Here is a 26,706-nt window from a genome sequence, read left to right as displayed (position 1 = left end):
GGTTAATTTGTGACATGTTCAGTTTAGGTGACTGTAGTTCTGTCAGATGTAGGACGACCATTAGGCAGTTGGATTTGTGGCTGAAGCTTAGTATCAGGTTCTGGGTTGATAGCAGTAGATTTTGGAGGCAAAATCATACAGAAGGGAGGAGAAAAGGTTTTAGGATGGAAACCCAACATTTAAATTACAGGTAGAGTTGAATATTTAAATTAGTAAATTACATGATTTAGTGCCTTAAAAAAACTTATTCTAGTTTAAGCATTAACAGTGAGATTCACTATCTAATATATGAATTTTTAACAGTTGTTTTCCCTTAGTTATTTTAGTAGTATATAGTTCCTGAGGGAAATTGGGTAAACTTAGATTTTTTTAACAAGTACCTCAATAGAAGTTAGCGATATAAACTCCATCTTTCCTAATCATTTGGATTATACTATGTGGAAGTTTGTTCAGTCTTTAATAGCAGAGAAATGTAGGAGGTTTGAAAATATGATTTGCCAAGAATATTAAGGTTTTTAGTTGGAGTGATTTTTGGTTATGTTAACTCAGTTTGAAATAAATATTAGTCAAAGACTTTTCAGACATTTTAAAAACCACAATATTGACTTAATGTATTGATTCCTAAGTCTAGAACTGCTGTCTAGAGTGCTTGCCTTTGCTCTAGACCCCTGTAAAAGCACTGCCTAATGGATATCACCACTTTGATTCACATTTCACAAACACTTCAATCCAAACATTTAGGAAACAAAACTCTTCCTGCCTCTTTCCCCTCCCCCCAAAAACAGTGGAGAGAGAGCCGGAGACAGAAACTGCAACAAAATTTTTTCTTCCCCCCGATTTCCTACCTTGATTAATGGCACCACTCTTTCCTCATGAAACCTTCAGGAACCTGGGAATTGCCCTCCGCTTCACTCTGTACTTCACTGCCAACATCCAGTCTGTCACTGCCTTGTATGTTTTCCCTCATGATATTTCAGGTCATTCCTTATTACTTTTTGTTGCCTCTATCTTATTTTAACTCAAAATATCTGTTTGTTGGGCTTCTGTAATGCTGAGTGGTCGTCTTGCCTTCTGTCTTCTGCCTCTCGTCATGCCCTCCAGTTCATTCTCTTGACTGCTGTTGGAGTAAGTATTCTAAAATGCTCTTTTAGTCAGGCTCTTTCACTTGCAGGGAAGAGACTCAAGTTACCTTAAGTAATGAAGTGCTTATTGAAAGGAACCATACACAAGGGAACCCAGGAAAAGTTAACTTGCTCTCAAGAAGAACAAGAACCTAATAAAACTTGCTCTCAAGAAGAACAAGAACCTAATAAAGCTGGAGACCTCACTCCAGTGCTCCATTGTTGTTAGCTTGTCCTAGATACCGTTTCTTTCTTCTCCAGTTTTTTCCCCCTATGTCATAGCTTCCATTTATTACTAATTTCTGCTCCTTATAACTACTATGTGACCCCCATGCCAACATCTTGCCTCCTGGCTGCAATTGTTTTAAAACGTTTTAAAAGAGGTTAGCTCCTGTTGCTAACCTCTTCCTTTTCCCTAGGATTTTCTGGTTTGAATTCCCAAGAAACAATTTCTTTGGCTCAGCTCTTTTTCTCATTGATTGCTAACAAGTCTGTGTACTTAGGTTATGTCACCACTCTTGGCCATTTATTGTTGGCTGTGTGTTTGTTTGTATATATGGGTATCAGGAAAGATCTTAATGGTGGAAAGTATGGGACAGTGTGCAGGCTAATTTACCTCAAAATGGGGTTGTGAGCATGGCCCACATCATAATTTTGACATGCATAGTACAGATAAAAATCAAATCATGTCCTTTCCTATTGAACAATCTTCAAAAAAGCTGTCTCATTGCTTTCAGGATAGAGTTTGAACTGTAGCATGGCATGTGTAGGAGATCATTCATGATCTAACTCTTAATTCTCTAGCTTTTCTTCACTTGCTGTCTTCCTTACATACTTTAATCCACTCTTACTTTAGGCTTCCTCTCAGGTAACGTGCTTTCTCTCTTGTCTTTTACATTTGATGTTCTATTTCCCTGATTTCCACTTTCCCCTTTCTTTGCTTGGCTAATTTCTGTCTGACCTTTAGGATTCAGTTCAGGTGTATATTCTTCAGGAAGCTTTCCTTTACCTCTTTTCAGATTAAGTTAGGTACCATTCTTATGTGCTCCTGTAGCACATAGTAATTACTTCTATCATAGTCCTCTAATGAAATAGCTTAATTACTTGTCTGTTTTCTTCACTAGGGTTTGACTACTTTGGTAAGAGGGATGATATCAGTGCTCTTTAGTAAAACAAGTTTTTAGATTGAGCATTTAAAAAAATATAAGTTCAGAAAAAATAGGGTCTCACTGTGTTGCCCAGGCTGGTCTTAAACTCCTGGACTAGAGCCATCCTCCTGCCTCAGCCTTTGAAAGTGCTAGGATTACAGGCTGAGCCACTGTGCCCAGCCTAAAAATATAAGACTTTATAAATTATAAAATATACAAAAAGTACACAGCTGGTAAATATATAGCTCAGTGAATTTTCACTAAGAACATACCAGTGTAACTAACATCTACATCAAGATATAGAATATCACTAGAACTCTACAAGCTGCCTCATGCCTTCTTCTAGTCACTAATCCAGCTCATAGAGGATTTAATTTACATGGGAAGCCCTTTAACATATAGGTTTCTGTACCTATTTTGTGTGTATCTTTAGACATACAAGTAGTGTAGGTATTGGAATTTTGATCCTGTAGAAAGAACATACATAATTTATGTTATAGAAACAATTATGGCATAGTTTCATTCATACAATAGACAAGTTCAAAATAACATAATACTACTCAGGTTTATTTGTGAGATGTTATATTTAGGTAGGTGTTTTTGTTTTATACATTTAATATGATTTTAGAGTGGCAGAAAATAATATGATAGAACAAAATATATTTGCTGAAAATGGCCTATGAATTATGAGTGGTAAATATGCTTGGGATAGGTATAGTAAACATGTAAAGCACTTTCCAAATAGTGTTAGGCCTCTGGGTTTTAATGTGAATTATGTTGCTGGCATATTTTGGCAGTGGGGTCATCCAGCGGGCAACTGAAGTGTAATTTTACATGTACAGTGAGGAATGGACTAGCTGTCCTGTCATAGACAGCTGGCTTGCTAAAAATTGTGTGTGTGTTTTTTTTTTTTACAATTAGCAATAATTTTGGAGCATACTTTTTCTCAGTTTTGATTTTTCTTAAACTGTAAGATTGTGTAGCTCTTTGAATATATAACTGTATTCTTTTAAATATTCTTTTTCCTTAGATAGGCTTTTATATCTGTGAATCTTAAATCCATTAAGTGGAGAGAATATGGATTCTCAAACCTAGATTTCTAACAGACCTGGATTCAAGTTCTAGCCTTATAACTTTTGAACTGTCATTTATGGGCAAGTCAGTTAACGTTTGAGAGCTTGTCAGAATTTTCATCTCTCAATTGGGGATAATTGGGAGGCAGAGGTGGAGGTAGGAGGATCAGTTGAGCCTAGGAGTTTGAGACCAGCCTGGGCAACATAGGAGACCTTGTCTTTACAAAAATGACAAAATTATTATTAAATAGCTGAGTGTGGTGGCATTCACCTATGGTCCTAGCTACTTGGGAGGCTGAGGTGGGAGGATCGCTTGAACCTGGGAGGTCGAGGCTGCAGTGATCTGTAATCATGCCATTGTACTTCAGGCTGGGCAACAGAGTGAGACCCTGCCTCAAAAAAAAAAAAAAATTGGGGGTAATATTTGCGTCATAAGACTATCATTGGAGTTAAAAAAAAAATTTATGTAAAGCACCAAGCATATAGTAGGTACTCAGTAAGTCTTCCTTTTCCCTCTTGAATACGTCTATTTCCTGTTTTATTAATTAATTTTTTTTTTTTTTAAGACAGTCTCACTCTGTCACCCAGGCTGGAGTGCAGTGGCTCAATCTCGGCTCACTGCAACCTCTGCCTCCTGGGTTCAAGTGATTCTCGTGCCTCAGCCTCCCGAGTAGCTGGGACTACAGGTGCACACCAGCATGCCCGGCTAATTTTTGTATTTTTAGTAGAGACAGGATTTCACCATATTGACCAAGCTGGTCTTCAACTCCTGACCTCAAGCGATCTGCCTGCCTTGGCCTCCCAAAATGCTGGGATTATAGGTGTGAGCCACTGTGTGCAGCCTATTTCTTGTTATGTTTAAATGTGAAATCAATAATTTTTTTTTTTTTTTTTTGAGACGGAGTCTCGCTCTATTGCCCAGGCTGGAGTGCAGGGGTGCGATCTTGGCTCACTGCAAGCTCTGCCTCCCAGGTTCACGCCATTCTCCTGCCTCAGCCTCCCGAGTAGCTGGGAATACAGGCACCTGCCACCACTCCCGGCTAATTTTTTGTATTTTTAGTAGAGACGGGGTTTCACCATGTTAGCCAGGATGGTCTCGATCTCCTGACCTTGTGATCCGCCCGCTTCGGCCTCCCAAAGTGCTGGGATTACAGGCGTGAGCCACCATGCCCGGCCGAAATCAAGAATTTTAAGAATTTCACTGTGTGACTTTTAGAATAAATGGCTAATCAAAGTTTGTTGCTAAAAGAAGCAGATATTAGGACAGTCTGTCTACTAGTTGTCTTTCAAGTGTGATTTTTTTCAGTTAAAATATTTCTTGTGGCATTGGGGCATTTAAAAAAATTTTTGAAAAAATACTGCAAAGAAATGCTTCTCTTGATGTCTTAGCATATAAGATTAATGGATTTTAGAATGTATTTGATTCAGTGTGAGTTATCATAACAAAATGTGTTCTGTTTGTCAATGACAAACATTCCTTAAATAATTGACAGATTTTAGTACTATTGCTGTTTGTAGTGTGTAAGTATTTGTTTGAAATCTGTTTATTTTTATTGATCAGATGATAGTGGGCTGAGTAATCTCTGGAATTTTCTTTTTTTCTTTTTTTTTTTTTTGAGATGGAGTCTTGCTCTGTCTCCCAGGCTGGATGGAGTGCAGTGGTGCAATTTCGGCTCACTGCAACCTCCGGCTCCCGGGTTCAAGTGATTCTCCTGCCTCAGCCTCCCAAGTAGCTGGGATTACAGGTGCCTGCCACCGTGCCCAGCTAATTTTTGTATTTTCAGTAGAGATGGGGTTTTGCCATGTTGGCCAGGAAGGTCTTCAACTGCTGACCTCAGGTAATCTACCTGCCTTGGCCTCCCAAAGTGCTGGGATTACAGGTGTGAGCCACCACACCCGGCCTGGAATTTCCTTTTTGTTTTTTTCTTGAGACAGCATCTCACTGTATTGCCCAGGCTGGACTCAAGCTCCTAGGCTCAAGCAGTCCTCCCACTTCAACCTCCTGAGTAGCTGGTACTACAGATGTGTGCCACTACGCTGCCTGGCTAGATTTTTTTTTTTTTTAATGTAAGGGAGAAAGTTCTTAGGTGACTGTGTGGACATGCTTATAAACGATTTTTAGATTTTTTTGGCCTTATTTATTTATTTATTTTTTTGTGAGACAGAGTCTTGCTCTGTCGCCCAGGCTACAGTGCAGTGGTGCGATCTTGGCTCACTGCAACCTCCACTTTTGAGGTTCAAGTGATTCTTGATTCTTGTGCCTCAGCGTCCCAAGTAGCTGGGATTACAGGTGTGTGCCACCACACTCAGCTAATTTTTGTATTTTTAATAGAGACAGGGTTTCACCATATTGGCCAGACTGGTCTCGAACTGCTGACCTCAAGCGATCCGCCTCCCTTGGCCTCCCAAAATGCTGTGATTACAGGCGTGAACCACTGCACCCGACTAATATTTTTGTCTTATTTTGCTTTTGCAACTCTGTTTTCTTTTAGTTCTCTTTCTTCCCTCCCCTACTGTTTTATAATTAAGATCTTAAAGAAATAGAAAAGTTGGAAGAGAACACTAATTATGTCTACCAACTAGATTCAAAAGATAGCGTTATGCCATCCATATTTGCATTATTGTTCCCTGTGTGAGTGTGTGTGTGTGTGTGTGTGTGTGTGTTTTTTTTTTTTTTTAGACAGAGCCTTGCTCTGTCACCCAGGCTGGAGTGCAGTGGCATGATCTTGGCTCACTGCAAGCTCCACCTCCTGGGTTCACACCATTCTCCTGCCTCAGCCTCCGGAGTAGCTGGGACTACAGGCGCCCGCCACCACACCTGGCTAATTTTTTATATTTTTAGTAGAGGTGGCGTGTCACTGTGTTAGTCAGGATGGTCTCGACCTCCTGACCTCATGATCTGCCTGCTGCCTCGGCCTCCCAGAATGCTGGGATTACAGGCCTGAGCCACCACACCTGGCTGTGATTGTATATATTTTTGCAGAACCTTTTGAAAGTAAGTTGCGGCTGGGTGCCGTGACTCACACCTGTAACCCCAGCGCTTTGGAAAGTGGAGGCAGGTGGATCACCTGAGGTCAGGAGTTTGAGACCAGCCTGGCCAACATGGTGAAACCCTGTCTTTACTAAAAATACAAAAATTAGCTGGGCGTGGTGGTGGGTGCTTATAATCCCAGCTACTCGGGAGACTGAGGCAGGAGAATCACTTCAACCCGGGAGGTGGAGGTTGTGGTGAGCCGAGATTGCACCATTGCCCTCCAGCCTGGGTGACAAGAGTGAAACTCTGTCTCAAAAAAAAAAAAAAAAAAAAAAATGCGTGTGTCATGACAAGTTTACTGCAAAATACTTGGTATATATTTTCTAAGAAATACATATTTTTCGTATCACCAGTGTGCTATTACCAACACCTAGGAAAAATAATAACCTAATTTAATATTGAATTTATATTTGAATTTTCCCAACTGTCCTGAAAAATGTTTTTTTCAAAAGAGAACTCACTTTTAGTTTTTGCATTTCATTTGATTATCTCTTTTTAGTCTCTCAATGTAGGAAGTTCCTTCCCACATTTCTCTTCCCTATGACATTGAAATGTCTTTGAAGAGACCAATCATCTTGTAGAATGGCCTGTTTTCTAGAGTTTTCTGATTGTTTCTTAGATTGTTTAACTTGTTCTTCTGGTGCTTGTATGTCCTGTAAACTGGAAGTTATATTGTAAAGGATTGAATAGATTCATATTAAAAAGTTTTGGCAAGAACACTTTGTAGGTGATGTTGTATATCATGTTGTGTATTAATGGGAGGCACATAATGTCAGCTGTCCTCCTATCAGTGATGTAAGTTTGGTAGGTTTAAGGTGGTGTTTGCTTATGTCTCCGTTTTAAAAGTAAATTTTTTCTCCTGTTATGTACAATAATCTGTGGGACTGATACTTTGGTACCATACAAATATTCCATTTCTCAATATTCTTTCTCTAATAATTTTAGCATCTTTTTTGATCCTTAGGTATTTAATTAAGGATTGCAAAATGGCGATTTTTCTAATTCTGTAATTCTTTTTCATTTATTAGTTATTCTTCAGTTAATAAGAGCTTTGTAACCTTTATCAACTGGGAGTGAACAACAGTTCCTATTAAAAGAGAACAGTAAATGCTTAATTTTTTCCTTAATTTTTAGAGTGAGGATTTGTGTAATAGTCATCTACAATAGTAGCAAATGAGGTTTTTAATGGTCTCATGACTTTTGTTGTATTATAGTCATTTGCAGACATTGTTTTTTTTTTTGATGCTCAAATTGTCTCAAATAAGGACACTGGGAGCTTCTTCAAACAGGTTCCTGAATTATTTTTTCCTGAACCCATTAGTCTTTGAATGATTCCTTACTTTTGGGTACACGATATCTTGGCTCACCATGGACTTTTCCTGCTTTAGACTTGGAATCAGCAATTTCTCCAAGAAGCTTTGTCTTCTTACAGTGGAGGATTGTATTTATTTATATATTTATTTAATTAAAAAAAATTTTTTTTGGAGGGGAGGGGCAAAGTCTTGCTCTGTCGCCCAGGCTAGAGTGCAGTGGCACGTTCTTGGCTCACTACAACTTCTGCCTCCGGGGTTCAAGCGATTCTCTTGCCTCAGCCTCCGGAGTAGCTGGGATTACAGGCGCGCGCCACCATACTTCGCTAATTTTTTTATTTTTGGTAGAGACAGGGTTTCACCGTGTTGACCAGGCTGGTCTGAGACTCCTGACCTCAGGTGATCTGCCTGCCTCAGCCTCCCAAAGTGCTAGGATTACAGGCATGAGTCACTACACCCTGCCGAGATTGTATTTAGAAACCACTATTTAGGTGCTAAGTATGCTCCTTGTTATTGGGCTGTCATTGAGGCTCTTGACAGGAGGGAGTAAAAAGCATGATATCATCTTGATAATTCTTACTCAAATTTAACATTATGGGTTTCTTCCTTCTCTTCTCCCTACTCTTCTTCCTCCTCCTCCTTTTAGTTTGTTAAATTATTTTTGTTTTAATCTCCTTTACGTTGAAAATCATAGTTTTTATTAACATTGATGTATGTTTTTTCTAAGTATTTATAAAATAGTTTCAAAAATAAATGAAAGTACTCAGTGAGACTCAAAATTTCTTTGCATTTCTTTTTGTCCTTAGACTGTATCCTACTAAGAATGTACCTATTGTAAGTAGTACTATGTTCAAAAGTCACTTGAAATAATGATTTTCTCAGTTTGATTGTTACCAGTTTGATATGCAGTTAGGTCTACTTATTTTATTTTAGGATTTGCTTTTCCTGTTTTTAGACTTAATTTGGCTGGGTGCTATGGCTCACGCCTGTAATCCCAGCACTTTGGGAGCCTAAGGTGGGAGGTTTGCTTGAGCCCAGGAGGTTGAGGCTGCAGTGACCTGTGATTGCGCTGCTGCACTCCAACCTGGGTGACAGAGTGAAACCCTATTTCAAAAAAAAAATAAAAAAAACCCTTGATTTTATTCTTTGAATATGTAAAGTACTTACATAGTTCAGAAAGAGAAACCATATAAAAAAAGGATTCTTATTTTCTTAAATGTTTTTAGAGATGAGATCTTGCTCTGTCACCCAGGCTGGAGTGATAGAGCAAGTGCAGTGGCACAATCATACATCACTGCAGCCTTGAACTCTTGGGTTCAAGCCATCCTTCTGCCTTAGCCTTCTGAGTAGCTGATACTATAGGTGCGTGCCACTGTGCCTTCCTAATTATTTTTTTAAATTACATTTTATTTTAGTAGGGATGGGGTCTTGCTATGTTGCCCAGGCTGGTTTTGAACTCCTGGCCTCAAACAGTCCTCCTGTCTCAGCCTCCCAGAGTGCTGAGATTACAGGCATGAGTCATTGTGCCTGGCCAGGAATCTCATTTTCATCCCCATCTTTTTCATCCTGTTTTCTCACTCCTCTATACGTAACCATTTTTGTAAGTCTTTGATTAATCATCCTAATATTTTTCTTTCAAAAATAAAATATAAGTATTCTCTTTTCATATGCTAAAGGTAGCATACCATGCATTCTGTTCTGTATCTTTTCTTTTTTTTCCACTTACTGTATGCTGGAGAGGACTTCGTATTGGTATATAAGATGTTTCTCATTCTTTTTTACGGAGACACAATATTCTATTATACGGATGTACCATAGTTTTATTCAGTGAGTTTGGTTCTGAAGGATATTTATGTTTAATCTTTTGAACTATGTATAAGTAATACATATTGAATAAATTGATTAAAAAATAAAGCTTTCCCCACAGGGCATGGTGGCTTATGCCTGTAATCCCAGCACTTTGGGAGGCCGAGGCCGGTGGATCACCTGAGGTTGAGAGTTCAAGACCAGCCTGACCAACATGTAGAAACCCCATCTCTACTAAAAATACAAAATTAGCTGGGCGTGGTGGCACATGCCTGTAATCCCAGCTACTAGGGAGGCTGAGGCAGGAGAATTGCTTCAACCTGGGAGGCAGAAGTTGCGGTGAGCCAAGATCATGCCATTGCGCTCCAGCCTGGGCAACAAGAGGGAAACTGTCTCAAAAAAAAAAAAAAAAAAAAAAAAAAAGCTTTCCCAGCATTTCGGGAGGCTGAGGCAGTAAGATTGCTTGAGGCCAGCAGTTTGAAACCAGCTTGGGCAACATAATGAGACCCTGTCTCTACAAAAACAAACAAAAGAACTAGCCAAGCATTGTGGTGTGTGCCTGTGGTCCTAGCTACTGGGAAGGCTGACATGGGAGGATCACTTGAGCCCAGGAGTTCGAGGTTACAGTGAGCCATAATGATCATGCCACGGTAGTAGTCCAACAGCCTGGGCAATAGAGCAAGACCCTGTCTCTTAAAAGAGAAAAAAGGAAAAAGAAAAAAGTGTTTTTCCCAAGTAACTGAGAAGGAGCTGATTTTTTCCAGAAGAGTCTTGTAGCTTTCAGAGGTATCTTTGTTCTGTTTTGTTGTTGTTGAGATAATTTTAGGAAAAAAACAGTAGATATATTTTGGTATGGTACCTAGGTCTGAAGGGACAGTAGATGATTTGCCTGCTTTATTTCACTGTTTCCTGCTTTATTTCACTGTTTGCTGAGTCCTTGAATCATTAGAACTAAAAAAAAGCCCATGTCTTGAATGTTTTCATGTAAGGATACATTGTATCTTCACTGGGTTTTCCTGAAAATTCCGCTCTCATGTACATCTTATGTACCATTTCCCCTTAACTTTAACCTTTCTTCTTTCTCTTTTTTTGTCTTAAATCTCAGATTATGTATAGGATTCTAAGCATTTAATGTACAGCTTCTTACAGTATAGTAGGGCAGAACAGATGTATCCTATGAATGAAGAGAAAGAGATCAGGAAAATGCCAAAGGCAGAGGGAATAGTCTGTTGAGATATAAAGAATTCAATCTCTGGGCTTGTAGAATGACAGTTGGTTTAGGGAATCATTCAGATCTAAATTGTCTTTTACTTCGTTTAATCAGAATGGAAGTTGTTTCATTTATTGATCAAAATATTTGAGCATCTACCATGACCAACTTCCTGATGTGTAGGCACTGTGGAGGATACAGAACATTTTGTAATTATGGTAGCTTTTAAAAAATGCACACTAGGTACCAGACTTATATTACCGTATATTAAATTACCATACTAGTTATATGCAGTTGTTATTTTTCCTTTTCATTCATATACTGATGCTTCCTGACTTACAGTGGGGTTACATCCTGATAAACCCATTGTAAGTTGAAAATACCATAAGTCGAAAATGCATTTATTACACCTAACCTACCAAATATAATAGCTTAGCTTAGCCTTCCTTAAATGCGCTCAGGACACATTAGCCTACAGTTGGACAGAATCATCTGGCAACACAGTATATACTATTGAGGATCAGTTGTTTACCCTTGTGAGAGCTGCTGCTTTCTGCTGCTGCCCAGCATTATGAGAAAGTATCATACTGCATATTGCTAGCCTGGGAAAAGATAAAAATTCAAAATTTGAAGTATGGTTTCTACTGAATGCATATCGATTTTGCACTGTGCTAAAGTTGAAAAACTGTAAGTTGAACCGTCGTAAGTTGTGGACCATCTGTATACAAGAGAAGGCATAAAATGTTCAGTTTAAGGGAAATAATAAAGTGAATATTAGTGTTGTCATTGCCCAGGTCAACAAGCCAGAAGTGCTTCCCTCCAACCTCACTATCCTTGTCAACATATCCCCCCTCAGTGGAGGTAGTTATTATCGTGACCTTTGTGACTGTTTTTTGCTTTGCTTCATAATTTTAAGTCCTAGCTATACATCCTTAAACAATATAGTTTTCCTTGTTTTTGAACTTCATGTGCATATAATAATACTATGTGTATATTATGTAATCTAAAAAATTAGTTCAGTATTTGTGAAATTCTTCTGCTTCTGCTGCTGCTTCTGCTTCTTCTGTTGCTTCTTCTGCTTCCACTGCTTCTGCTGCTTCTGCTTCCACTGCTTCTGCTGCGTCTGCTTCCACTGCTTCTGCTTCCACTGCTTCTGCTGCTTCTGCTTCCACTGCTTCTGCTGCTTCTGTTTCCACTGCTTCTGCTTCTGCTTCTGCTGCTGCTTCTGCTTCTGCTGCTGCTTCTGCTTCTGCTGCTGCTGCTTCTGCTGCTGCTTGCTGCTTGCTGCTGCTGCTGCTTCTGCTTCTGCTGCTGCTTCTGCCTCTGCTTGCTGCTGCTTCTGCTTCTGCTGCTGCTGCTTGCTGCTGCTTCTGCTGCTGCCTCTGCTTCTCCTTCTGCTGCTGCTGCTTCTGCTGCTGCTTCTGCTTCTGCTTCTGCTGCTGCTTTTTTTTTTTCCTTGAGACTTAGTCTTACTCTGCCACCCAGGCTGGAGTGCAGTGGCGCAATCTTGGCTCACTGCAACCTCTGCCTGCCAGGCTCAAGTGATTCTCCTTCCTCAGCCGAGGAGAATCACTTGAACCCGGGAGGTGGAGGTTGCAGTGAACAGAGATCGCACCACTGCACTCCAGCCTGGGTGACAGAGTGAGATTCCATCTCAAAAAACAAAGAAACAACAACAACAAAAACCATATATAATTTGAATTTATCTGTAGATTCTTCTGGATTTCCTATATATATAATTATGTCATATGCAAATAATGACAATTTTGTCCCTTGTTTCTAATCCTTATACCTTTTATTTTTTTCCTGCTTTCCTTTGCTGCCTGAGATCTCCAGCATAATGTTGATAGGACTTTATAGGGCCATCTTTGTCTTGTTTCTCATCTCAAGGGAAAAATGTTCAACCTTTCCTCATTAAGCATTGTGTAGGCTTTGTAGATACCTTTTATCGAATCAAGGAAGCTTCTGTTTTTCTTTTGCCAAGACTCCATTAGAGACATGTATAACTACTGAATTTTCTTGGATTTTTTTGAGATGTGGTTGATTGTATTGATTGGCTTTCTGATATATCTGTTATTTCTGGATTCAGAGTCCAGAGTGCTCACCATTACACCATGGAACCACCTAATCTGTTATTTCTGATGTTAGTTTTTATCCCTTTTTCCATTCCTGATCCTTTGCTTTTTTTTTTTTTTTTTTTTTTGAGACGGAGTCTTGCTCTGTCACCCAGGCTGGAGGGCTGGAGTGCAGTGGCTCGATCTCGGCTCACTGCAGCCTCAGCCTCCTGGGTTCAAGCAGTTCTCCTGTCAGCCTCCTGAGTAGCTGGGACTACAGGCGCATGCCACCATGCCTGACCAATTTTTATGTTTTTAGTAGAGTCAGGGTTTCACCATATTGGTCAGGCTGGTCTCAAACTCCTGGCCTCAGGTGATCCACCCGCCTCAGCCTCCCAAAATTCTGGGATTACAGGCATGAGCCACCGCGCCCAGCCTTGTTTTTTTTTTCTTTTTTTTGAGACAAGGTCTCGCTGTTGCCTAGGCTGGAGTGCAGTGGTGTGACCACGGCTGGCTGCAGTCTTGACCTCCCAGGCTCGAGTGATTCTACCACCTCAGGATCCTGAGTAGCTGGGACTACAGGTGTGTGTCACTAGACCTGGCTAATTTTCTTTTCTTTTCTTTTTTTTTTTTTGCAGCAGGGTCTTGCTCTGTTGCCCAGCATCTCGGCTCATTGCCAACCTCTGCCTCCTAGGTTCAAGCGATTCTTGTGACTCAGCCTCCTGAGTAGCTGAGACCACAGGTGTGCACCACTACACCTAGCTGACTTTTGTATTTTTTAGTGGAGATGAGGTTTCACCATGTAGGCCAGACTGGTCTGGAACTTCTGGCCTCAGTTGATCTATCTGCCTCAGCCTCCCAAAGTGCTGGATTTCAGGTGTGAGGCCCTGCCCCTGGCCCGGACCTGGCTGCTTTTTGAGTTTTTGTAGAGATGAGGTCTTGGCTGTGTTGCCAGGGTTGATCTCGAACTTCTGGGCTCAAATGATCTTTCTGCCTCCGCTTCCCAGTATTGGAATTACAGGTGTGAGCTACTGTGTCTGGCCTCTTTTTCTTTTTAATTTCTTAATTATTTTTGCCAGAGGTTTGCCAATTTATAGTTTTTTTTTTTTTTAAATACAACTTCTGGCTTTGATGGCCTTTACTATTTTGTTTTCTCTCTACTTATCACTTCTTCGTTTTTGTCATTTCTTTTCTAACCAAAATATGATCACAGCAGTTTGTTTTGTTTTGTTTTGTTTTTGAGTTGGGGGGCGGGGGTGGTCTCATTATTTTGCCCAGGCTGGTCTCGAACTGCTGGGCTCAAGTAACCCTCCTGCCTCAGCCCCCTGGCTAGCTGGGGCTATAGGTGTGTGGCACCACACACACCTGATCACTTCTGTTATTTCCTTCCTACTTTCTTCAGGTTTATTTTGCTATTCTTTTTTATCTTCTGAATAGATAGCTCTCTAATTTTTTTTCCTATTATACTTATTTAGGGTTATACATTTTCCCATGAAGTATTGCTTTAATTGCATCTCACAAGTTTTGAAATGTAGTTTTGTTATTTATTTCAAAATATTTTTCATTTATTAGTCACATATATTATTTAGGAGTATATTTAAAAATTTCCAAATAAGTGACAATTTTTAGTATGTTAGTTATCTATTGTTGCATAACCAGTTAAGCCCAAAACTTAGTGGCTTATTATCCTTTCCAGTTTTGGTGGGTTAGGAATTCAGGAGTGGTTAAACTTGGCATTTCTGTGTTAGTTCCCTTCCATGTGGGTTTTTCCATGAAACTTTAACTGTTGTCAGGGCATGGTCAGTGGAATTCCTGAGAGAGAGAGCATACCAGATAGAAGCCATGTTGCCATTTATGACCTAGCCTTATTTCTGCATTCTGGTGATCCAGAGTTACAGAGCTCCATTCATGTTTGAGGAGGAGGAAGCATAGGGAAAAGTGTCAAGTCACATTGTAAAAGTATGTGTGGGATGGGGTATATGCTGGTGTGGCCATCTTTGAAAAATACATTTGTTATACCCACTCACCTTTTTTATACTGATTTCTAGTTAATTGTTTTCAGAAGAAATGATCTTATAGTTTCAGTGGTCTTTCTTTTTCTGTTTCTTCTTTTTTTAAAAAAAATTTTTATTTTGTTTATTTAATTTTGAGATGGAGTCTCGCTCTGTCACCAGGCTGGAGTGAAGTGGTGTGATCTCGGCTCACCGCAACCTCTGTCTCCCGGGTTCAAGCGATTCTCCTGCCTCAGCCTCCCAAGTAGTTGGGACTACAGGCATGCACCACCAGGCCCGGCTCATTTTTGTATTTTTAGTAGAGACACGGGGTTACACCATGTTGGCCAGGATGGTCTTGATCTCTTGACCTCATGATCCGCCCACCTTGGCCTCCCAGTTTTTAAATATTTCTGTTTCACCATCTCAGTCTTTCTTTTTCTGGATCTCCAGTTTATATACAGGCATACTTCTGATATATTTAGGTTCAGTTTCAGACCACTGCAATAAAGCAAATATTGTAATAAAGTGAATATTGCAATAGAGCAAGTCACATGAAACTTCTGTTTTCCCATTGCATATAAGACTTATGTTTATACTGTACTATAGTCTATTTAAAGTGTGTAATAGCACCATGTCTACAAAAATATCCACACATTGATTAGAAAATACTTTATTAAAAAAATGCTAACGGTCATCGGTCATCTGAGCCTTCATTGAATTGTAATCTTTTTGCTGGTGGAGGTTCTTTACTTCATGGTGGTGGCTGCAGACTAATCAGGATAGTGGATGCTGAAAGTTGGAGTGGATGTGGCAATTTCTTGAAATAAGACAATGACGTATGCTGCATCAGTGGACTATTCCTTTAATGAAAGATTTGTCTGTAGCATGCAGTGCCATTTGATAGCATTTTATGCACAATATAACTTTTTTCAAAATTGGAGTCAGTCTTCTCAAACCCTGCAGCTGCTTTATCAACTACGTTGATGTAATATTATACATACTTCGTTGTCATTTCAACAGTGTTCTCAGCATCTTCTCAAGGAGTAGATTCTATCTCAAGAAACCACTTTCTTTGGTCATCAGTAAGAAGCAGCTTATCATCTGTTCATGTTTTATCATGAGATTGCTGCAGTTCAGTCATATCTTTAGGCTCCATTTTAAATTCTAGTTATCTTCGTTTCCACCACATCTGCAATTCCTTCTTCCACTGAAGACTTGAAGCCATCAAAGTCATCCATGAGGCTTGGGAACAACCTCTTCCAAACTCCTGTTAACGTTATGTTGACCTCTTCCCACGAGTCATGAATGTTCTTAATGGCACCCAGAAAGGTGAATTCTTTACAGAAGGTTTTACATTTACCTTGCCCAGATCCATAAGGGGAATCACTGTCTGTGGCAGCTAAAGCCTCATGAAATATTTTAAATAATAAGACTTGAAAGTTAAAATTACTCCTCGATCCATGGGCTACAGAGTGGATGTTGTGTTAGCAGGTGGGAAAACATTAATCTCCTTGTACATCTTTAACAGAGCCCTTGGGTAACTAGGTGCATTGTCAATAAGCAGTAGTATTTTGAAGGAATCTTATTTTTCTGAGCAGTAGGTCTCAACGGTGGGCTTAAAACATTCAGTAAACCTTACTGTCAACAGATGTGTTGTCATTCAGGCTTTGTTTTTCCATTTAGAGAACAAAGGCAAAGTAGATTTAGTGTAATTTTGTTGTTGTTGTTCCCTGAGACAGGATCTCACTGTTGCCCAGGCTGGAGTGTGGTGGTATGATCTCAACTAACTACAGCCTCTGCCTCCTGGGTTCAGGTGATTCTCCCACCTCAGCCTCCTGAGTATCTGGGACTACAGGCCTGCACCACCATGCCCAGCTAATTTTTTTTTTTTTCGAGACAGTCTCGCTCTGTCACTCAGGCTGGAGAGTATAGTGGCATGATCTTGGCTCACTGCAACCTCTGCCTCCTGGGTTCAAATGATTCTCCTGCCTTAGCCTCTCAAGTAGCTGGGATTACAGGCTCCCACCACCATGCCCAGCTAATATTTTTAGTAGAGATGGGGTTTTTCCAAGTTGGCCAGGTTGGTCTCAAACTCTTGACCTCAGGTGATCTACCCACCTTAATTTTTGTATTTTTTATAAAGACGGGGTTTCACCATGTTGGCCAGGCTGGTCTTGAACTCCTGACCTCAGATGATCCGCTTGCCTCAGCCTCCCAAAGTGCTGGGATTACAGGCGTGAGCCACCACATCTGGCCTTGATTTAGCGTTAATTCTCAAGAGCCCTAGGATTTTCAGAATGGTCAATGAGCATTGGTTTCAGCTTAGTCATTAGCTGCCTTAGCCCCTAGCAGGAGAGGCAGCCTGTTCTTTGAGGCTTTGAAGCCAGGCATTCACTTCTTCTAATTATGAAAGTCCTAGATGACATATTTTTCCAACACAAGGCTGTTTTGTCACATTAAAAATCTGTTGTTTAGTGTAGCCACCTTCATCAATTATCTTAGCTGGATCTTCTGGATAACTTGCTCCAGCTTCTATGCCACCACTTGCTGCTTTACCTTGCACTTTTATGTTATGGAGGCGGCTTCTTTCCTTAAACCTCATGCATCAACACTGCTAGTGTCCAACTTTTCTTCTATAACTTTCTCACCTCTCTCAGCCTTCATAGAAGTGAAGAGAGGTAGAGACTTGCTCCAGATTAGGCTTTGGCATAAGGGAATGCTGTGGCTAATTTGATCTTCTTTCCAGACCACTAAAACTTTCTCCATATCAGTAGTAAGGTGGTTTTGCTATCTTATTTGTGTGTTCGCTGGAGTAGCACTTTTAATTTCCTTCAAGTTTTCCTTTGCATTCACAACTTGGCAAACTGTTTTGCACAAGAGGTCTAGCTTTTGGCCTGTCTAGGTTTTCAGCATGCCTTTCTCACTAAGCCTAATCATTCTAGGTTTTGATTTAAAGTGAGAGACATTTGACTCTTCCTTTCATTTGAATACTTAGAGGCCATTGTAGGGTTATTAATTGGCCTAATTTCAATATTGTGTGTTTCAGGCAATAGAGAGGCCCAACGAGAAGAAAGAGTCAGGGAACAGCTGGTCGATGGAGCAGTCAGAACACACATAACATTGATTGATTAAGTTCACTGTCTTATATGGTCATGATTTTTGGTGCCTCAGAACAATTACAGTAACATCAAAGATCACTGATCACAGATCACCATAACAGATATAATAATAAAAAAGTTTGAAGCTAGGTGTGGCGGCTTACACCTGTAATACAGGTGCTTTAGAAGGCTGAGGTGAGAGGTTTGCTTTAAGGCCAGGAGTTTGAGACTAGACTCGGCAACATAACAAGACCTCATCTGTACAAAAACTTAAAAAATAAGCTGGGCAGGGTGGCATGCACTTGTAGTCCTAGCTACTTGGGAGGCTGAGGCAGGAGGATTGCTGGAGCACAGGAATATGAGGCTGCAGTGAGCTGTGATGGTCATGCTGCTGCACTGCAACCTGGGTGACAGAGCGAGATCCTGTCTCTAAAAATAAATAAATACATAAAAAAGTTTAAAAAAGCTTGAAATACTGCAAGAATTACCAAAATTTGACACAGAGACACGAAGTGAGCACATGCTGTTAGAAGATGGCACCTGTTGACTTACTTGACACAGGGTTGCCACAAACCTTTAATTTGTTAAAAAAAAAAATCACTATCTGTGAAGTGCAATAAAGCAAAGTGTGATAAAATGAGGTATGTCTATATATATTAGATTTTCTTACTCTTATGTATTTTTTCTTTTATTCCTCCTCCTCCTCCTCCTCTTCCTTCTTTCTTCTTCCTCTTTCCTCTTTCTTCTTTCTTCTTTTGACAGGTTCTTGCTCTGTTTCCCAGCTGGAGTGCAGTGGTGTGATCATAGCTCACTGCAGCTTTGAACTCCTGGGCTGAAGTGATCCTCCCACCTCAGCCTCTCAAGTTCCTGGGATTATAGCTACGAGCCACTGTGCCTGGCTTTCTTATATGTTTTTTTAACCTTTTTTTGTATTTTTGTGTTTTTCTTCTTTTTTTGGGTGTGTATTTTTCTTCTTTCACTGTGGATGATTTCTTCAGATGTATGTTTTAAGTTCACTACTTTTCAATGATTTTATTTTATTTTTTATTCGTGTGTGTTTTTTTTTTTAAATTTTTTTGAGGTGGAGTCTCACTCTGTCGCCCAGGCTGGAGTGCAGTGGCACAGTCTCGGCTCACTGCAACCTCCGCCTCCTGGCTTCAAGTGGTTCTTGTGCCTTAGCCTCCCAAGTAGCTGGGATTAGAGGCGCCTGCTGTCATGCCCGGCTAATTTTTATATTTTTAGTAGAGACGGGGTTTCACCAAGTTGGCCAGGCTGGTCTTGAACTCCTAACCTCAAGTGATCCACCCACCTCAGCCTCCCAAAATGTTGGGATTACAGGCTTGAGCCACTGTGCCTGGCCTGATTTGATTTTTAATTTCGGTTCCTTGTGTTTTACAATTTTAGAAATTATTTTTAGTTCTTTATATTTGCTAAGTCATTTTTTCTCTGTTGCCCAGGGCGGAGTGCAGTGGTGTGATCTCGGCTCACTGCAGCCTCTTTCCCTTGGGCTCAGGTGATCCTCTTGCCTCAGCCTCTTGAGTAGCAGGGATGATAGGTGCAGGCCACCACACCCAGCTATTTTTTATTTTATTTTATTTTTTGTAGAGACAGGGTCTCACTATGTTGCCCAGGCTGGTCTTGAACTCCTGGGCTTAAGTGATCAGCCCACCATAGCCTCCCAAAGTGCTGAAATTACAGGCATGAGCCACCACACCTAGCTTGCTAAGTCATTTTTTAATGATTCTTTCCCCTCTCATATATACGACCCTTTCAAGCTTGTTTGTTGCTTTAAACTTTAGAAAGCAGTTATTTTATATTCTCTATATGATCTTTTCTAATATCTGAAATTTTTGCATGTGTGTTGATATTCTTTGCTTGCTTGCTTTCATTTGTGGTGCTTTTTTTCTTGTTAATTTTTCCTGGGACATTACTTGGTGGGTTTTGCACATGTATTTTCTAAATGTTTATGGCCTGATGTGTTTTACTTCATCTAGGTGATGGGAATTAGGGCCTCAAATCTGTGTGTGTGTGTGTGTAAGTAAGGTGGTGGCTGAAGTGGTGGTGTGTGTCTTGTTGTTACAAGTAAATGGAAACTGGCTTGTGCCACCTGTTTTGTTTGGGCTGCAAGCTAGTAGAGTTTTTTTTACATTTTTAAATGGTTGGAAAAAAATGATTTGTGACATGAAAATAATATGAAATTCAAACTTAAGTGCCTATAAATCTTTATGGAATACATCCATGCTCACTGGTTTATGTATTGTCTGTGGCTGTTTTCATGCTACAACAGCAGAGCTGATTGGTTACAACAGAGATCATATTGCCTTCAAAGCCTAAAATATTTATTTATTTATTTATTTTTTAGAGACAGTCTCCCTCTGTTGCCCAGGATGGTGGGCAGTGGTCGTGCAGTGGTGAAGTCATAGCTTACTGCAGTCTTAAACCCCCGGGCTCAAGGGATCCTGCTGCCTCAGCCTCCGGAGTAGCTGGGATTACAGGCAGGCACCACACTCAGCTAAGGCCTAAAATATTTATACCTCTGGCCCTTTACAGAAAAAGTTTGCTGTTTCCTGTTAATAACTTGTCAGGAACTCTCCTTTCTCCCATCGTTCTTTTCTGCTCAGTGCCAAAGCAGCTTTCTTTGAAGTTCTTAGGGGATTAGGTTAGAATAGGGCAGGTTTACTTTTGTTCATTTTACTGGTTCCAGCCATATGGTATAGGGGTGTCTTATCAGACTCACCACTAAGGCTGGGTCATGGGCTTGGCTTCTATCATTATGAGACTATGAAAACCAAAGCCTGAGTTTGGCTTCTGTCAGTAGCTAACCTGGCTTCAGTGCTCAGCTTATCTCTCTGAATTCCTGCCTCTCTTATGTTTTGGGCTTATAATTCTTTAACATTAGCTCTTTGAGGCTTTTAAGAATATATATTTTTCGCTGGGTGCCATGGCTAACACCTGTAATCCCAGCACTTTGGGAGGCCAAGGTGGGTGGATCACAAGGTCAGGAGATCGAGACCATCCTGGCTAACACAGTGAAACCCCGTCTCTACTAAAAAAATACAAAAAATTAGCTGGGCATGGTGGCGGGCACCTGTAGTCCCAGCTACTCGGGAGGCTGAGGCAGGGAGAATGGTGTGAACCTGGGAGGCGGAGCTTGCAGTGAGCCGAGATCGCGCCACTGCACTCCATCCTGGGCAAGAGAGCGAAACTCTGTCTCAAAAAAAAAAAAAAAAAAAAAAAACATATATTTTCTGATGTATTTAGTTTTAAAAATCTTAGTCGTAGTTGTGTTCTATGTAATTGGCCATGTTATTGGAGATGGATATCTCCATTCTTTTTTGAATATGAAGAAATTCAGGCTCAGAGAGAGAGAGTAGTTCGGGTAAAGTTGTATTACTAGTAAATAGCAGAGTTTGACTTTCAGAAGCTTATTTATGATCTAGGAGTGTGAGCAGTTAGGCTTGCGTATTCTTTCCCATATATGACTGTAGTCTTAAGGATTTCTATTGTTTTAGCCATGTGGAAATGTCTCAGTCACAGAGGACAAGAAAAGAAAGAAAAGAAAAACAAGAAAAGAATAAAGTGGTTAAAAGCTATTTGGTATAGAAAGCTAACACCCCATATGGATACTCAAGAAATAAAAACGATAAAGAAATGGTGAATTTTGTTTGTAAAATTCAGTAAATTTGTTATTTTAACTATTTGTATCAATGATTAAAATAGGTATGAAAGTTGACTTTTTTTTTTTTTGAGACAGATCTTACTCTGTTATGCAGGCTGTGGTGCAGTGGTGAAGTCATAGCTTACTGCAGCCTTGAACTCCTGGGGTCCAGTGATCCTCCTGCCTCAGCCTGCCAAGTAGCTAGGACTATAGGTATGAGCCACCATGCCTGGGTAGATTTTTAAATTTTTTTTGTGGAGATGAGGTGTTGCTTTTTTTTTTTTTTTTTGCTGAAGCTGTTCTTGAACTCGTGGGCTCAAGTGGTTTTCCCACCTCAGCCTCCCAAAGTGCTGGGATTACAGGTGTGAGCCACTGCGCCCAGCACCCAATCATTGTTTATTTATATACAGTATCACACTTAATCTCACAACAACGATGAACTAGGTGATGGAGTTTTTTTAAAAAAGAATATAAACATTTAGGGAAGGTGGTTTATTATCTTTCCAAGATTTCACAGCTAGTAAGTGTAATGGTAGGATCTGAACCCCTCACTGTGTGACTACAAAGCCCATGTTTATTTTCAGATTATATTGCAAAAAACCCCAGAGTCTTTAAATGGTTAATGGAGATTATGAAAATCTGTTTAACATTTCTATACTTACATGAGAGTCCCCTAGGCTTTTATTTAGGGGCTAGTTTTATTTCAGGTAATTTAAGTAAGAATTTGGTTTCTAAGGTTACGTAGTATAGAAACAGTAAATGAGAACAGGGACATTTATAGGTTGTTAGGCTGATAGGATGAAGCACTTGTCTATAAAAGTAAAGCAATCTGGGAATTTTGACAGGGACAGCCAACCTTGTTTATATCAGTAGTTTCTAATAAATATTAACTGTATCATATCAAAATTAACATTTGTTATGCAATTCTAAATTTTTAAGAAATGCATGGTATATTTAATATACTCTGTTTAAAAAGATATAAAGTTAATATATTATAGAAATAATTAATCCAGAGTATTAAAAGAAGAACTTCTAAAGCTTAGAGAAGCTTAAAGAGCTGAAATTCCAGTTCATTGGAAAACTTGAATTTTTAGGATTTCTCTAAAACTTCAGAACAGCTGTAATTTTACCAGTGGGCTAATAAGTAGTAATTTATGACTTGCTACCTATCTAATTCTAATGACCATGCAGTACATAGTGATTAACTTGCACTTTTATTTTACATAAAAGTAATTTCAATTCATGTATACTTAGTCTTAATAAGTTATAAATATAGCATTGTTATCTCACAGCTTAACAAAATAGAGGTGAGATTGTTTAATATCCCACTCGAAGCCATTGGCACAATACAGTTTTTGATACAGAGTGAATATGACACCTCTTAAAAAGGACCAAAACCCAGAGAAACTTTTAAGTTTGAACTTTTTAGTAAGTGGTATGACAACATTGCTGTTGATAAGTTGGTGTTTTTTTTGCTTTTGTTTTTGAGGAGGGTCTCACACTGTTGTCCAAGCTAGAGTGCAGTAGTGAGATCATGGCTCACTGTAGCCTTTACTTTTGGGGCTCAAGCTTTCCTCTCACCTCAGCCTCCTGAGTAACTGGGACCACAGCAGTATGTCACCACACCCAGCTAATTTTTAAAATTTTTTGTAGAGACAAAGTCTCACTATGTTGCCCAGACTGGTCTCGAACTCCTGGCCTCAAGTGATCCTCCTTCCTTCCTTTCCCAGAGTGCTGGGATTATAGGTGTGAGCCTCTGTGGCCCAGCTCATAAGGTTCTTGAAGGAATAAAAATGACCCATCATGCCAGGCACAGTGGCTGATGCCTGCAGTCCCAGCACTTTGGGAGGCTGAGGTGGGAGGATCACTTGAGCTCAGGAGTTCAAGACCAGCCTGGGCAACATAGTGAAACTCTGTCTCTACAAAAAAATTAAAAAATTAGCCAGGTGTGGTGCTGTGTGCCTATAGTCCTAGCTATTGGGGTGGCTGAGGTGGAAGGATTGCTTGAGCCCAGGAGGTTGAGGCTGTGGTGAGCTGTGATCAAGACATTGCACTGTAGTGTGGGTAACAGAGTGAGACCCTGTCTCAAAACAAAAACAAAAACCATTATTTTTCTACATTGTTTGACTCTTGAGGTAATAAGACAACATTTGATGAGTATTTTGAAGTGTTAACTTAGTTGTCCAGTGTCCCATTCCAGGGAGAACAAGATTTCAGAATTTATTCTTGATTGAGTTCATAAGGGATACTCTGTTTTCTGATCATACTCTTGCCTTTGGAATGTTTTATTCTGCAAAAGTGTACTTCATTGACCAGAGAAGGGAGACTGGATGACTGTGGATAAATGAGCATAGATATACATGTAAGTAGAAAAATCAACCCTGGCATATATTTTGTTGATGGTGGGTTAGCTGGACCCACTATTTAGATAGTATTTGAAGAGCAGTTTTTTTAAGTTCTGGAGTAACATTTGAGTTTTCCAAACTCAGGGAACGTCTCTGTCAGTCAGAACAAAATACTACTGGTAAGAGCAATAAGATAATCAGCAGAAACTAGCATATACATATTTTTTTTTTACTGACTGGTAGAGCTCTTTTTGGTTGTTGGTTCTAAATGCCTAATGTCAGTATTAGCAAGGCTGAGAAGTATACATGAAGCAGCTGCTAAAGGAGTGAGTCAAGGGAGGTGAGGGTGTATATGTCACAGTAGTAAGTGACAAATGTGTTAGATTATAAATTTGATAATGTGTTGGAAAGTAGACCTCTGACAATGGTAAATACTAAGAGCAGAGATCAGAGATGATCACAGTAGAGGAGATGGAAGAGAAAGGAACTCTAGTAGAATATTTGAAGCACTATTGGAAAAAGAAAGGCAAAGTAGGCACAGAAGGCATTGACCTATGACAGTAGGCCCAGAGGGCATTGCACTTTTTGGGCAATGACAGAAAACTAGTTAGTATTCTATAGAGTTTATTATAAAACAGTATCAAGTTGAACATATTAATAATTGTGTGCCAAAGACTGCTGTACAGTTGTATTAATTTGCTGGGGCTGCCATAACAAAATACCACAGATTGAGTGGCTTAAAAAACAAAAATTTATTTTCCTACACTCCTGGTGACTAGAAGTCCAAGATCAAGGTGTTGTCAGGTTTAGTTTCTCCTGGAGCCTCTTTTTTTGGCTTGCTGGTAGCTGCTGTTTGCTGTATCCTTCCATGACCTTTTTTTGTAGTGCACACATCCCTGACATCTCTTCTTATAAGGACACCCATCCTATTGAAGTAGGACCTTTCCTTATGACCTCATTTAACCTTCATTACTTCTTTAAAGGTCCTGTCTCCAAATACACTCACATTGCAGATTGGGGCTTTAACATACAAATTTTGGGAGAACAGCACAGTTCAGTACATAACGACAGTAGTATAAACCCAAACAGCAGAAAAGAATAGAAGGTAAATTTTCTCTGGAGAAAGGCATAGTGGAAAAAAAATATGAGAAAGAAAGGAGGAAGGTGGGCAAGATGGCTGACTAGACACAGCCAGGTGGAATGGCTGCCACTGAGGGACTGGGACAACTGGCACACTCCTAACAGATCTTCAGAGGGAAGGCACTGAGAGTAGACAGAGGGAAGACACAGATGTTGGGATGAAGTGGGAGGAACCTGGGAACCCTGCACAGGGCTACTATGCACCAGGACTTGTTCCTGGTGCCCAGTGACTCCAGGGAAACGGGTGAGTTGAACTGGCAAGGAACGGTATGCTCTCACCAAAAACCTCTGGAATCCTGGCAGGAGGAGATCCCTCAAACTTCATGGACACTCGAGTTGGCAGGGAGAGCTGCTTGATTCTCAAGCACACTTGAAAAGTGGTAGAGGCAGCACTCCAGTCAGTGCAGAGCCCAGAGGGTTTGGTGCAGGAGTGTCTGTAGTGGAGCATGGCCAGGGATGCCCATCTCCCTAGGCTTGACTTGCTCCCATAGGAGACTTTAGCCCTAGAGAAAGTCAGACCTGAACTCTGCAGGGCAGTCTTGCCCATCAACCTGAGCATGCTTTGGTCTGCTGGCCTCTTCTGGGGACCCAGCCTGGTTGTGCCTGCTTGCAGTGAAGCCTTGGGTACCCTGGGGACCTGCATCATAGCTCCTGGGCTGGCTGACCTGACCACACTTGAATGGCAGAGAGCTGCAGTAGAATAGCTCCTGTGGGCCGGGGCGGTAGCTCATGCCTGTAATCCCAACACTTTGGGAGGCCGAGGCAGGTGGATCACCTGAGGTCGGGAGTTTGACACCAACCTGACCAACATGAAGAAATCCCGTCTGTACTAAAAATACAAAATTAGCTGGGTGTGTGGTGCATGCCTGTAACCCCAGCTACTTGGCAGGCTGAGGCAGGAGAATCGCTTGAACCTGGGAGGCGGAGGTTGCGGTGAGCTGAGATTGCACCATTGCACTCCAGCCTGGGCAGCAAGAGTGAAACTCTGTCTCAAAAAAAAAAAACAACAAAAACAAAAAACAAAGAAAACAAAACAGCCCCTGTGGATATGCACCAGCCTGCCTGCCTGCTCCCTTCCCCTATTGCAGCTTACACCCCAACCCCTCCCTGCCCACAGACCACTGCCCCGGCCCCCCCAACACACATCACTTTGCCGGTGTGTGTGCACAGGCAGATCTTGCTTTCCCTTGCCTCGCCAGCACGTGTGCACGTGCACACTACCCTGTGCCACTGCTGCCAGTGTGAGTGCACTCTGCCTCCCTTCCCCTGGTTGTACTGTAATTGCAGTCAGAGTCTTGGCAGGCACAGAGCCTTTCAGCCCTGCCCTGCCAGTGCCCCACCCCCTTGCCAACATTGCTGCTGGAGTGAAACTAGGCACAGAGAACAATGAACCCTCCCCCTCCCTGAGTGGCCACCCCCACCTGTGTAAATGTGCACAGAGGGTGCACACAGACTTGTCCTTACCAGCACTACCCGGCTAACACCACCACCAGTGTGACCACATGCATAGTTGCCAGTGGGGCCCGCTTAAGCCATGCTGCCTGTACCACTGCTACAAACGCCCACACTGAGGCTGACACTCTGGCATCTGCTAGCACACTGCCACAGCTGACAAGTGTGCACCCTTCTGTGCTGCCACTGGCACATGGGAATGAGGGTAGATCCCACTGCCACTGCCTTACAAAACTCTTTGGCACCACCCGCTGGAGTGTAGT

The 26,706-nt window shown here is 40.9% G+C and overlaps 1 protein-coding gene across 29 annotated transcripts in view; it reads left to right on the top strand.

Annotated features, from left to right (window-relative positions):
- The window catches only part of MYO9A (myosin IXA), a 297,950-nt gene that overhangs the window by 3,233 nt on the left and 268,011 nt on the right, over positions 1–26,706 (top strand). The gene's annotated exons all lie outside the window — the stretch shown is intronic.

The sequence above is a fragment of the Pan troglodytes genome, chromosome 16 (genome assembly GCF_028858775.2).
Source record: "Pan troglodytes isolate AG18354 chromosome 16, NHGRI_mPanTro3-v2.0_pri, whole genome shotgun sequence".
Lineage (NCBI taxonomy): Eukaryota > Metazoa > Chordata > Mammalia > Primates > Hominidae > Pan > Pan troglodytes.
Note: the sequence above shows the minus strand (reverse complement) of the source record. Positions and strands in the feature narration are given on the sequence as shown.